The following is a 13,673-nucleotide window of genomic DNA, read 5'->3' on the forward strand; positions in this document are numbered from 1 at the left end:
CGTAAGTTACTCAATCTTATGGCGTAGGGAGTGGCACCTGTTGTGAGTGAGAGTTCGGTGAGGAAGACATGAGCTGTATGTGGTTGTGATAGATAGAGGAAAAAGAAAAGGAAGATTGGCAAGGCTTAATTGAGGCATAAAGCATGTTTTGTGAGACGAGATGAGTGATATGAGTGTGTGTCTTGAGTAATGTAAAAGTAAGTGAATGTGGGCAAAGGGCGATGTAAGTTTATGGAACGTGAGAATGAAAGAATGAAATGAGAGACGCATATGGTGGTAACTTTGGGTGTTTAAGGATTATGAAGGGAGGTAGTTATCACTCGGTTGGTTAAGAATATATGTAATGGAAAAGTCGTTATAGGTAAATGGAAAGTAATGGTGTATTAAGAGCTTAGATTGAGTTATGCAGCGATGTGGATTTGTGGATTGAGATTTAGTTTGGGAATTTGGTTATCAAGAGGTGGAACTGATGTGTGATTTCCTTGGGCAGTTAGCAGTATGAAATGAGTTTTGGGATTGAAAAAAAAAAGATGGAGTTGACTGACCGTGTAGATTGATTGGTGATAAGTGAGAGTGATAGCATGATAAGAGAAGATCCATGGTAAGGAAGAGTGAGATAATATCGATAAGAAATAATGGGATTTGAGTTTTGGAGCAATGAGAAGGTAATTGGAGCACTAAAGAGTTAGGAAGAAGTAATAAGGAGTTTTATGGTTAATTGATTTTGTCGAGTGTAAAAGAAAAGAATGAGGGGAGTAAAACTAAGAAAATGTTGACCGGAGTTATGTGATATAGAGGTAAGGAGTCGTCGAGATATGTGATACCAATCATGAGGATGTTAGTTAATGGTTATATAGGAGTTTCGGGACAACATGATTAGTCTTGAGTTTTGAGGAATTAAGGAAAGTAAGAAGTTGGTAGAATATCTGCATGATATGAGATTTGGTGGAGAGTTAGATGATGATACAATTAAGGATAGTATTGGGAAGAATGTTGAGGTAATTTTGTTGATGGATTTGATGTTCGTTATTTGGGATGTTAACCAAAGATAGGAAAGAAATCGTGATGTTTAGAGATGAGTGTAAGAGGTTTGATGTCCGGACAGTGGTAGTGTTATGGGTTGTCACTAATGGTCAAGAGTGACGATAAATAGAAAAAAAAAATGGCCATTCTAAAGGGGTTGATTTTATACCCGATTGATGAGTACGGTTGTGAGGAAGTATGAGGTGTGGTCTTAGGAGGCGGTTGCTAGTATTTGAGTATTAATAGTATAGTTACATTTGGCAGGGGGTGATGGATTTGAGAATGGGAGGACATGTTATGAGGGGCATACGAGTTAAGCTCGGGCGACAGGTAACCTTTGTTGAGTGGTAACTTACGTGATCAGGATTGACTAGTTGGATGTGATTATGGGTCTAAGATGTATATAAATGTTTGTGTGAGGTTGTGATCTCACGAGAAGCGGTATGGTGTGATAGTTATAATGTTGTTATCTGAATGTTCTGTAATATATGTTGGATACGGTAACTTAATGGAATGATGACCAAAAGTGATAGTTTGGGTGGTATGACATGACTGGTTATACTTGCATGTGTATTCATGATATATGTTTATTCCGTGAAAAGGTATGGATGGTATGCATGAGATTCTTGTCTGTTATTCCGTATGATATATGGTGTTGTGATCTAGTAAAGCAGTCTTGAGTAAGTTTTTCTTGTCCGAGATGTTATATTAAGTCAGTGTTTATGGGATTGTGTATGTTGTGATGTTTATCGGTGTGGTTGTGGTGCCTCGGGTGGTGATCTGGGCACGGTACTTAGTGTTGTGATGCGGGTATTTTCGCACTGCGGTGTGGCTGTTGGTGGCGGTGTTGCGACGTCGTCACTGGTTGTGGTGGTTTTGTTTGCTGCTGTTCCTTGTGAGTTTTGGTTGAACATGTAGACTGTAGTTTTGTTTGTTGATGTTTCTTACCAGTTTCAGTTTGGGAATGAGGGTAGAGTATGATATGAAAGAGAGTTGTATATGTTTTCGTTGTTGTCATGGTATAGTGATATTCTGTTGATGGGACGCAGTTGTGAGAAGTTGTTACAGTAATTTTGATCTTATTGTAGATGAGGCATAGGTGCACATAGTCATGGCAGGTGCGGTAATGATCTGAAAGCTGCAGGTGGTTCATAATCTTTCGTTGAGACAGTGAGTGTAGGGTGTTGGGAATTAGTGTCATGTTAAGTTATGCATGAGTTTTGCGGTAATGAAAGAAAAGAACTTAAGGGTCTAGTGAGAGTCTGCGTAATAATTGTGGATCGTGAGTTATGAGTATGGAAATAGTGCACGTATAGAGGATTATGTCGTTCTGGCGGTAATAGGGAACAAGTGAAGTTTTGGTTAAGCTAAGGATTTTGTGGTATAGGTTAGGTGGTGTACCGAATGAATTGAGGGATGAGAAATGTTTAAGTAAGAGAACCTTGGATATATGATTAGCGAGTGTTTAGATTATAGGCGGTTATCTATGTCATGTGATGGTGATGAGAATAATGAGAAGATATAACTAAGGATATAGTATTAGTGAGTTACGAGGACGTAACATTTATCTTAAGAGGAGTAGGATGCGATAAAAGAGAGTTTGATGATTGTGCATGTCGTAGTATAATTCGAAGTAGAGTGTTTGTGTAGCATAAAGAATGAAGTTGTATATATTGTGGTTGATGTTGTTAAAAGGCCATGGTCGTGCTTGTAGTAGTGTGATGTTTAGGAGTGTGAGAATATTTCACTAGTGTTGACAGTTGGATGATGAGGTTATGAGTGTGAATAAACTTCGAGGACGAAGTTCCATTTAAGGGTGGTAAAGTGTAACATTCTGTTTGATGTCTATGAGTGTCTTGATATTGGATTTGGTAGTGGATGATATCTTATGGAGCTAGCAGCGTTAGTGGATGGTAGTTGGTAGTGTATGAAGTTAGTGTCGGGAGAGTTTATGATGTAGTTGCTACGACATCGTGAGCGATGTGTGGAGGTAGGAATAGTTGGTGGAGTTGGTGTTAAGAGTTCATGATTTCATGTTTTATAAGTTGAGGTTTTGTTTTGAGTTCTTAGTAGTTTTGTTGCGTCTTGACCGAGTTAGTATGTTTGTTTTATGTATAGGTTGAACTTCGGGGACGAAGTTCTTTTTAAGGAGGGAAGACTGTAATACTACGGTTTTATGAGTCTCTGGGTACTCTATCGAGTGGGCCTTACTCTGTCGAGTAAGTGTGTTTTGCGTTTTAAAATAGTTTCTGACCTGTTGGGTACTCGATCGAGTAGCCTTGGTACTCGATCGAGTGGGCGGCACTCGATCGAGTACGTCAGTTACTCGATCGAGTAGCCGGTTTACGGGGGGATGATTTGTCGGGTTTTGGTGGTAGAGTGTAACATTCCGTTTGATGTCTATGAGTGTCTTGATATTGGATTTGGTAGTGGATGATATCTTATGGAGCTAGCAGCGTTAGTGGATGGTAGTTGGTAGTGTATGGAGTTAGTGTCGGGAGAGTTTATGATGTAGTTGATACGACATCGTGAGCGATGTGTGGAGGTAGGAATAGTTGGTGGAGTTGGTGTTAAGAGTTCATGATTTCATGTTTTATAAGTTGAGGTTTTGTTTTGAGTTCTTAGTAGTTTTGTTGCGCCTTGACCGAGTTATCATGTTTGTTTTATGTATGGGTTGAACTTCGGGGACGAAGTTCTTTTTAAGGAGGGAAGACTGTAATACTACGGTTTTATGAGTCTCTGGGTACTCTATCGAGTGGGCCTTACTCTGTCAAGTAAGTGTGTTTTGCGTTTTAAAATAGTTTCTGACCTGTTGGGTACTCGATCGAGTAGCCTTGGTACTCGATCGAGTAGGCGGCACTCGATCGAGTACGTCAGTTACTCGATTGAGTAGCTGGTTTACGGGGGGATGATTTGTCGGGTTTTGTTAATAATGCGAATTCATATATAAACACTTCTGTCACTTTCATAATACACTTTTACAAACCTAATTACTTTCAAAAGAGAAATCAATCTACGTACTTCGCATTCATCGCATTATTGACAAATCCCGGAGCTTGGAAGGTCGGAATTCATCTTTCTTTACATCTTTGTGATCCTTGCGTCGAGGGTAAGATCTACGTACTATTTTTATAGTATTTTGTTTAAGTTGGTTAAACCCTAATTTGGGGATTTGGGGATTTTGTTGTCTCTCTTGATTGGTAGTAATTGTATGATCATATGTTAAGAGGAGGATTCGTAGAAGAGGCCTTTTGATAACAGCGGTTGAGATCGTCTGACTGTATTGCATTCCAGGTAGGGTTTCCCTACTCAGTATTAGTCCCATAATGTATTGGTGGTGTTTTGTGATTGTTGATTGTTATCATACGAGTACTGTGACGGTTGTTGGTTTTGATTGTTATTTAGTAGTTGTGATTGTTTGTATCTGTCTGTGTTCTTGGGGGCGCATCCCTGGCTGAGTGGAGTCACTTGCGGGAGTGGCTTCACGCCCATTATTCGCCTTCTGTGGAACCCGCCACAAAAGGGATGTGCACATTAATGGATTTGGGTTTATCGTTCGACGGAGATGAGCGGGGATTAGGTGGGAACGGCTGCGGTCCCCCACTGGCGGCGTGGAGTGACTTGTTGCGATGGGCACTCTGGCAGGGCTACACACTTTAGTGTGTAGTCGATGTGTGGGAGTTGGTGATGGAGTTCGGAGTATATCTCGTGACGATTGAGTGTGTTGTTTGTTGTGTTGTTGGATTATATAAATTGTGTGATTAGTACTGACCCCGTTTAAATGTTTTAAAAACTGTGGTGATCCATTCGGGGGTGGTGAGCAGTTATTGAGCAGGTATGATTGATGCACATGGGATAGCTGGGATGAGTCGTCACGTGGCAGTTAGAAGTCTTCCGCTGTGGCAGACGATGTCTAGTAGCTTTGATAGTTTTATCAGTGGACCGTTTGAGTACTTTGTATTTCATTTAACAGTTTTGTTTGAGACATGTAATCAATCAAATTATATTTACTTTTAAAGTACGTTTCTTTATTATCTTATGATTATCATTGCCTCGGGTAACCGAGATGGTAGCACTTCCATGCCTTAAGTGGTCATGGTAAGGCACTTGGAGTATGGGGGTGTTACAAGGAAGGCCTCCATCAGAAGGTATATAGTTTGGGTACCGCACCTAAGGTAACTGAGGTAAAGAACTAAAACCCCTTCCCTCTCATCTTAAGTATGAATTTCTTGATGACTGTGAAATGAACCCAGTGATTGTCAATGCTAGCTTAACTGAAGGTCAACTATCTGCTTTGTTGACTATTTTTAGAACTCATAAAAAGGCCATTGGGTATATCATTGATGATCTAAAAGGTATTAGTCCTTATTTTTGTATGCATCGTATTCATTTGGAAGAAGGCCACAAGCCTAGTGCACAAGGTCAGAGACGACTAAATCCTCCAATGCAGGAGGTGGTAAGAAAAGAGGTACAGAAATTACTTGATGCCGGTATTATCTTCTCTATATCTGATTCTAAATGGGTCAGTCCTGTCCAAGTTGTACCTAAGAAAGGAGGTACTACAGTAGTAAAGAATGATAAGAATGAATTGATTGCTACTAGACTTGTTACAGGGTGGAGGATGTGCATTGACTATAGGAAGTTGAACACTGCTACTAAGAAAGACCACTTCCCACTTCCTTACATTGACCAAATGTTAGAGAGATTAGCATGTCATAGTTATTTCTATTACCTAGATGGCTACTCCGGTTTCTTTCAGATACCCATTCATCCTGATGATCAGGAAAAGACCACTTTCACATGTCCATATGGTGTATTTGCTTATAGGAGGATGCCCTTTGGTTTATATAACGCTCCTGCTACTTTTCAGAATTGTTTGATGGCCATATTTTCTGATTACATAGAGTCTATCATGGAAGTCTTTATGGATGATTTCAGTGTGTATGGTACTGATTTTGATGTTTGCTTGAGAAACTTGACTAAGGTTTTGCAGCGCTGTGAGGAAAGCAACCTTGTTCTCAACTGGGAGAAGTGCCACTTCATGGTTACTGAAGGGGGGGTACTCGGTCACTTGGTGTCAGGTAAGGGTATTCAAGTGGACAAAGCTAAGGTTGAGGTAATTGAGCAACTCCCGTACCCGGTTAATGTTAAAAGTGTGCGTAGTTTTCTTGGTCATGCAGGGTTCTATCGCCGCTTTATTAAGGATTTCTCTAAAATTGCTCAACCTCTAACTCGGCTACTTCATAAAGATACACCTTTTGTGTTTACTGATGAGTGTGTTAAGTCCTTTGACAGGATTAAACAAGCTCTTATCTCAGCTCCCATAATCCGATCCCTGGATTGGAGCCTCCCTTTTGAGATTATGTGCGACGCCAGTGACTATGCAGTTGGAGCTGTTTTAGTGCAGCGAAAGGATAAGGTGTTATATGCCATCTACTATGCAAGTAAGACTCTTGATGATGCGCAAATCAACTATGCTACTACGGAAAAGGAGCTTCTTGCGGTTGTCTATTCTTTAGACAAATTTAGAGCTTATCTTGTTGGTTCTAAAGTTATTGTTCACACTGACCATGCAGCTTTAAAATATCTTTTAAACAAACAAGAGGCTAAGCCACGACTTATTAGATGGATTTTATTGTTACAAGAGTTTGATTTAGAAATTCGTGATAAGTCTGGTGCTGAGAATGTTGTTGCAGATCATTTGTCTAGGCTGAGATTTGCAGGAAGAGAGATTTTGCCCATTGATGACTCTTTTCCAGATGACCAACTTCTAGCTGTAGCTGCAAATACTCCATGGTTTGCAGATTATGCCAATTACTTGGCAGGAGGTATGCTTCCTCTTGATTTATCCTATCAGCAGAAGAAGAGATTTTTGCATGATGTGAAGCGGTATTTCTGGGACGATCCATATCTGTTCCGGGAGTGCGGAGACGGTATCTACAGACGATGTACTCCAGAGGGTGAGGTACGTGCCATCCTTTCTCATTGTCACTCTTCTTCTTATGGTGGTCATCATGGTCCTTCTAGGACATTTGCTAAGGTAATGCAATCGGGTTTTTATTGGCCTACTATCTTAAAGGATGCTACTATTTTTGTCCGTTCTTGTGATGCATGTCAAAGAACGGGTAATTTCTCGCAAAGGCATGAGATGCCTCAAACTAGAATCTTAGAAGTAGAGATTTTTTATGTATGGGGCATTGATTACCAAGGGCCATTCCCTACTTCTCATGGGAATCAGTATATATTAGTAGCTGTATATTATGTTTCTAAATGGGTGGAGGCAATTGCCACCCCCACTTGTGATGCTAAATCTGTTGTTAAGATGTTTCAGAAAATTATCTTTCCACGGTTTGGAATGCCTCGCGCGGTGATTAGTGATGGAGGAAAGCATTTCAATGAACGTCGTCTTAATTCTCTCTTGAAGAAATATGGCGTTACACACTGCAGAGGATTGGCTTATCATCTGATGTGATCAATATTTGAGCATATTTAATCCCCGAATTAGCTTCGTTCCTATGCTTTTTAGTGCATATTTGGGTCATTTACTATCTTTAGTCCTTTGTTTTGCATATTCTTTGAGGTTTTGTTTCCTTGGTAGGAGAGGAGTGCAAACCTTGCATTTTCATGGCAAAATAGAGCTAAATTAATCGAATCTAATGACCAAGCATCAAAGAGAAGACAGGACTAGAAGGCCTTTGTACATAATGTACTAGATGGGCAATGATGAAGAAGATCCTTGCATCCCCGACAAAATCCCGGAGGATTGTTAGAAGAAGAAAAGAAGAAAAGAAGAAATGGAAAGTTGAACTAAGATCCGAGCGTCTCACCTATCGGGACGCTCATCCAGAAGCTCCACAGGCCGCTCGTCCAAGCTGCCAAGCCGCTCGTCCAAAAGCTATACAATCCGCTCATCCCGACCTTTTGGACGCTCGGATTGTCCTCCAGAGCAACACGTCCCCTTCTTTCTTCATTCGAGATGCGCATATTTTTGGAAGACTAGCTAAAAGTAGTCCGGCATCTTTTCTTAAGAGGAGCGATTCCTCAAGGACTTAATCGTCATTTAAGCTCTTAGTAACCTTAATTTGTGCACCTAATCCCCACTATAAATACCCCATTAGTCTAATTAGATTATCATGTTCTTCTTATCAATCTTTAGTGTAGTTTATATTATTCTAATCTCTCTTTAATCTTGTAATCAACTTCTAATCAAGTATTAATACAAATCTCATTTCCTATATTTCTCTATTGTTCATCTTTTATTTTGGGTAATTGAAGATTATTTGGGTTTATTGGGAGATTGACAACCTTTCATCAATCATCAAGTACTTCTATTATTCTTTGCATTATTATTTTGGAATCATTATTAGGTATAATTCTCTTAATCCCTTTTTAATTATTGTTAATCATCTTCATTTATTCATCATGTTTTGCTTTGTTAATATGATTGACAACCTTGTTAACATGTCAAACTTGATAATGAGTGAGTAGTTTCCTTAACTAGGGTTAATGGAGAAATAGGGGAAACCAACATGGGGGATGATTCATGCTTAATTTAATATCTTCACATAATTTATTTGCTTGCTTGTTGTGATCTCAACTTATGCACATGTTATGTTTGATGAAATGCGAGCCTATGAATCCTTGCATTTTTTACCCATCACTTACCTTTTCAATGAGACCTGTAAGATATAAATCAACTCGAGTCTCATTAGACCATGCATATAATTGAGTAGGGAGGATTAAGTCGACTTGTAGGTATTGTACAATCTAATCGATTCGGCTCCGGGATCCAAACCTTCCTAGGATTGTAAGATATAAACCAACTCGATCCTATCACAACAATAATTGCTTGCTTATAATTTGAGAATATGTTTGTATGATCAATTCCCATGAATCCCCTATGAACCCACGACACCCTAGTAATTTTAATTAATTGTTTACATCTCATTTAGTCATCTTGCTTGTTTACTTTTATTGTTATTTAGTTTAGTGATCTTCTTATCTCAACCCAAATTGTGACACTCCTAGACACCGCTACTTGCAATCGAAAATCCTACATCAATACCCGTCCCTTTGGATCCGACCTTTACTTGCCTCTTTACTAGTAGTAGAGTTGTTTGTGAAGTTATAAATATTGTTTTGGTCTAGGTGCTCATAACGACAAGTAACCGAAATCTAAGCTCAAAGCGGACCGACCAAAAATGGCGCCGTTGCCGGGGACGGTGTTAACTTGATTTGATTTTCTTTGATTGTTATTAGTTGTGTCTTTCTTTGCCTTGGGGAAGTAAAACTCCTCAAGGTTTGTTCTAATTGTTTTCTAGTTGTTTGATATTTTGCATGTCTAGAAGATCACAAGGTAACTTGTTACCCATTGATCACGAAATTGAAAGGACTTTGACAACCAATAGAAGACTTGCTAGAAATACTTTGAGAGGTATTGGTGAGGTTGTAGATATTCAACTAAATACTATTGAGTTCATCAACCCTTTTGCAAGAGAAGGTGAGGAGAACCTAACACAAAATCAACCACACAATCACCCCACAATGCCTAAGTTTTCATCACATTCCGTACCAACCGAAGAGAACTTACCCAATGGAACTCCCACACCACAAGACTTAACCGAAAATTTTATTGCAAAATCCGCATTTATCCAATTAGTCAAAAGAAGCCAATTTGGGGGGGGGTGCCTAGTGAAGACCTTCATTCTCACATGGAGACTTTTTGTGACTATTGTGATGCGATTTCACAAACCGGAGTGACTCAAGACCAAATTCGATAGGTCTTATTTCCTTTTTCTCTAATTGGTACCGCGAAACAATGGTTGAAGAGCCTTGATAAGGCCGCTCTTGGAATTGACTCTTGGAAGAAGTTGGCTCTAGCTTTCTACAAAAAATTCTACCCTCCGGAAAATACTAACATGCTAAGAGCTCAAATCACGGGTTTTAAGCAAAGGGAAGAAGAATCTTTGTATGAAGCTTGGGAGCGATTCAAAGGAACTTGTCGCTCATGTCCTCATCATGGACTTAGCGAGTGGTTCTTGGTACAACAATTTTGGAATGGTCTTTATGAATACTCAAGAAACATTCTCAACATGGGATCAAATGGTATGTTCACCGAAGTTGACGATAATCAAACTTAGAACAAGATCGAGGAAATGGCGGTCCATAATTCACAATATAGTAGACCTCGCAAGGCTACTAGAAGAGTGTAAACCTTGCATTTTCATGGCAAAATACAGCTAAATTGATCAAATCTAATGACCAAGCATCAAAGAGAAGATAAGACTAGAAGGCCTTTATACATAATGTAGTAGATGGGCAATGATGAAGAAGATCCTTGCATCCCCGACAAAATCGCGGAGGATTATTGGAAGAAGAAAAGAAGAAATGGCAAGTTGAACTAAGATCCGAGCGTCTCACCTATCGGGACGCTCGTCCAGAAGCTCCACAGGCCGCTCGTCCAAGCTGCCAGGCCGCTCGTCCAGAAGCTATACAATCCACTCGTCCCGACCTTTTGGACGCTCGGATTGTCCTCTAGAGCAACACGTCCCCTTCTTTCTTCATTCGAGATGCGCATATTTTTGGAAGACTGGCTAAAAGGAGCCCCGCATCTTTTCTTGAGTGGAGCGATTCCTCAAGGACTTAATCGTCATTTAAGCCCTTAGTAACCCTAATTTGTGCACCTAATCCCCACTATAAATACCCCATTAGTCTAATTAGATTATCATGTTCTTCTTATCAATCTTTAGTGTAGTTTATATTATTCTAATCTCTCTTTAATCTTGTAATCAACTTCTAATCAAGTATTAATACAAATCTCATTTCCTTAATTTCTCTATTGTTCATCTTTTATTTTGGGTAATTGAAGATTTTTTGGATTTATTGGGAGATTGACAACCTTCCATCAATCATCAAGTACTTCTATTATTCTTTGCATTATTATTTTGGAATCATCATTAGGTATAATTCTCTTAATTCCTTTTTAATTAATGTTAATCATCTTCATTTATTCATCATGTTTTGCTTTGTTAATATAATTGACAACCTTGTTAACATGTCAAACTTGATAATGAGTGAGTAGTTTCCTTAACTAGGGTTAATGGAGAAATAGGGGAAACCAACATGGGGGATGATTCATGCTTAATTTAATATGTTCACATAATTTATTTGCTTGCTTATTGTGATCTCAACTTATGCACATGTTATGTTTGATGAAATGCGAGCCTATGAATCCTTGCATTTTTTACCCATCACTTACCTTTTCAATGAGACTTGTAAGACATAAACCAACTCGAGTCTCATTAGACCATGCATATAGTTGACTAGGGAGGATTAAGTCGACTTGTAGGTGTTGTACAATCTAATCGATTCGGCTCCGGGACCCAAACCTTCCTAGGATTGTAAGATATAAACCAACTCGATCCTATCACAACAATAATTGCTTGCTTATAATTTGAGAATATGTTTGTATGATCAATTCCCATGAATCCCCTATGAACCCATGACACCCTAGTGCTTTTAATTAATTATTTACATCTCATTTTAGTCATCTTGCTTGTTTACTTTTATTGTTATTTAGTTTAGTGATCTTCTTATCTCAACCCAAATTGTGACACCCCTAGACACCGCTACTTGCAATCGAAAATCCTACATCAATATCCGTTCCTTGGGATCCGACCTTTACTTGCCTCTTTACTAGTAGTAGAGTTGTTTGTGAAGTTATAAATATTATTTTGGTCTAGGTGCTCATAACGACAAGTAACCGAAATCTAAGCTCAAAGCGGACCGACCAAAAATGGCGCCGTTGCCGGGGACGGTGTTAACTTGATTTGATTTTCTTTGATTGTTATTAGTTGTGTTTTTCTTTGCCTTGGGGGAGTAAAACTCTTCAAGGTTTGTTCTAATTGTTTTCGAGTTGTTTGATATTTTGCATGTCTAAAAGATCACAAGGTAACTTGTTACCCATTGATCACGAAATTGAAAGGACTTTGACAACCAATAGAAGACTTGCTAGAAATACTTTGAGAGGTATTGGTGAGGTTGTAGATATTCAACCAAATACTATTGAGTTCATCAACTCTTTTGCAAGAGAAGGTGAGGAGAACCCAACACAAAATCAACCACACAATCACTCCACAATGCCTAAGTTTTCATCACATTCCGTACCAACCGAAGAGAACCTACCCAATGGAACTCCCACACCACAACACTTAACCGGAAATTTCATTGTAAAATCCGCATTTATCCAATTAGTCGAAAGAAGCCAATTTGAGGGGGATGCCTAGTGAAGACCCTCATTCTCACATGGAGACTTTTTGTGACTATTGTGATGCGATTTCACAAACCGGAGTGACTCAAGACCAAATTCGATGGGTCTTATTTTCTTTTTCTCTAATTGGTACCGCGAAACAATGGTTAAAGAGCCTTGATAAGGCCGCTCTTGGAATTGACTCTTGGAAGAAGTTGGCTCTAGCTTTCTACAAAAAATTCTACCCTCCGGAAAATAATAACATGCTAAGAGCTCAAAACACGGGTTTTAAGCAAAGGGACGAAGAATCTTTGTATAAAGCTTGGGAGCGATTCAAAGGAACTTGTCGCTCATGTCCTCATCATGGACTTAGCGAGTGGTTCTTGGTACAACAATTTTGGAATGGTCTTTATGAAGACTCAAGAAACATTCTCAACATGGGATCAAATGGTATGTTCACCGAAGTTGACGATAATCAAACTTAGAACAACATCGAGGAAATGGCGGTCCATAATTCACAATATAGTAGACCTCGCAAGGCTACTAGAAGAGTGTAAACCTTGCATTTTCATGGCAAAATAGAGCTAAATTGATCAAATCTAATGACCAAGCATCAAAGAGAAGATAAGACTAGAAGGCCTTTGTACATAATGAAGTAGATGGGCAGTGATGAAGAAGATCCTTGCATCCCCGACAAAATCGCGGAGGATTATTGGAAGAAGAAAAGAAGAAATAGCAAGTTGAACTAAGATCCGAGCGTCTCACCTATCGGGACGCTCGTCCAGAAGCTCCACAGGCCGCTCGTCCAAGCTGCCAGGCCACTCGTCCAGAAGCTCCACAGGCCGCTCGTCTAAGATGCCAGGCCGCTCGTCCAGAAGCTATACAATCCGCTTGTCTCGACCTTTTGGACGCTCGGATTGTCCTCCAAAGCAACACGTCCTCTTCTTTCTTCCATTGAAGATGCGCATATTTTAGAAAGACTAGCTAAAAGGAGACCCGCATCTTTTCTTGAGAGGAGCGATTCCTCAATGACTTAATCGTCATTTAAGCCTTTAGTAACCCTAATTTGTGCACCTAATCCCCACTATAAATACCCCATTAGTTTAATTAGATTATCATGTTCTTCTTATCAATCTTTAGTGTAGTTTATATTATTCTAATCTCTCTTTAATCTTGTAATCAACTTCTAATTAAGTATTAATACAAATCTCATTTCCTTAATTTCTCTATTGTTCGTCTTTTATTTTGGTTAATTGAAGATTATTTGGGTTTATTGGGAGATTGACAACCTTCCATCAATCATCAAGTACTTATATTATTCTTTGCATTATTATTTTGGAATCATCATTAGGTATAATTCTCTTAATTCCTTTTTAATTATTGTTAATCATCTTCATTTATT

The 13,673-nt window shown here is 39.1% G+C and overlaps 2 non-coding genes across 2 annotated transcripts; both read right to left on the bottom strand.

The window, feature by feature from the left end:
• Positions 1 to 9,941: 9,941 nt before the first annotated feature.
• On the bottom strand, positions 9,942 to 10,048 carry LOC141644532 (small nucleolar RNA R71). Its single transcript, XR_012544146.1, has one exon. It is a non-coding gene; the product is annotated as a small nucleolar RNA R71 (small nucleolar RNA).
• Positions 10,049 to 12,534: 2,486 nt separating this feature from the next.
• On the bottom strand, positions 12,535 to 12,641 carry LOC141644803 (small nucleolar RNA R71). The gene has a single exon (XR_012544410.1). It is a non-coding gene; the product is annotated as a small nucleolar RNA R71 (small nucleolar RNA).
• Positions 12,642 to 13,673: the final 1,032 nt, after the last annotated feature.

This window comes from Silene latifolia, chromosome 2 (assembly GCF_048544455.1).
Source record: "Silene latifolia isolate original U9 population chromosome 2, ASM4854445v1, whole genome shotgun sequence".
NCBI lineage: Eukaryota > Viridiplantae > Streptophyta > Magnoliopsida > Caryophyllales > Caryophyllaceae > Silene > Silene latifolia.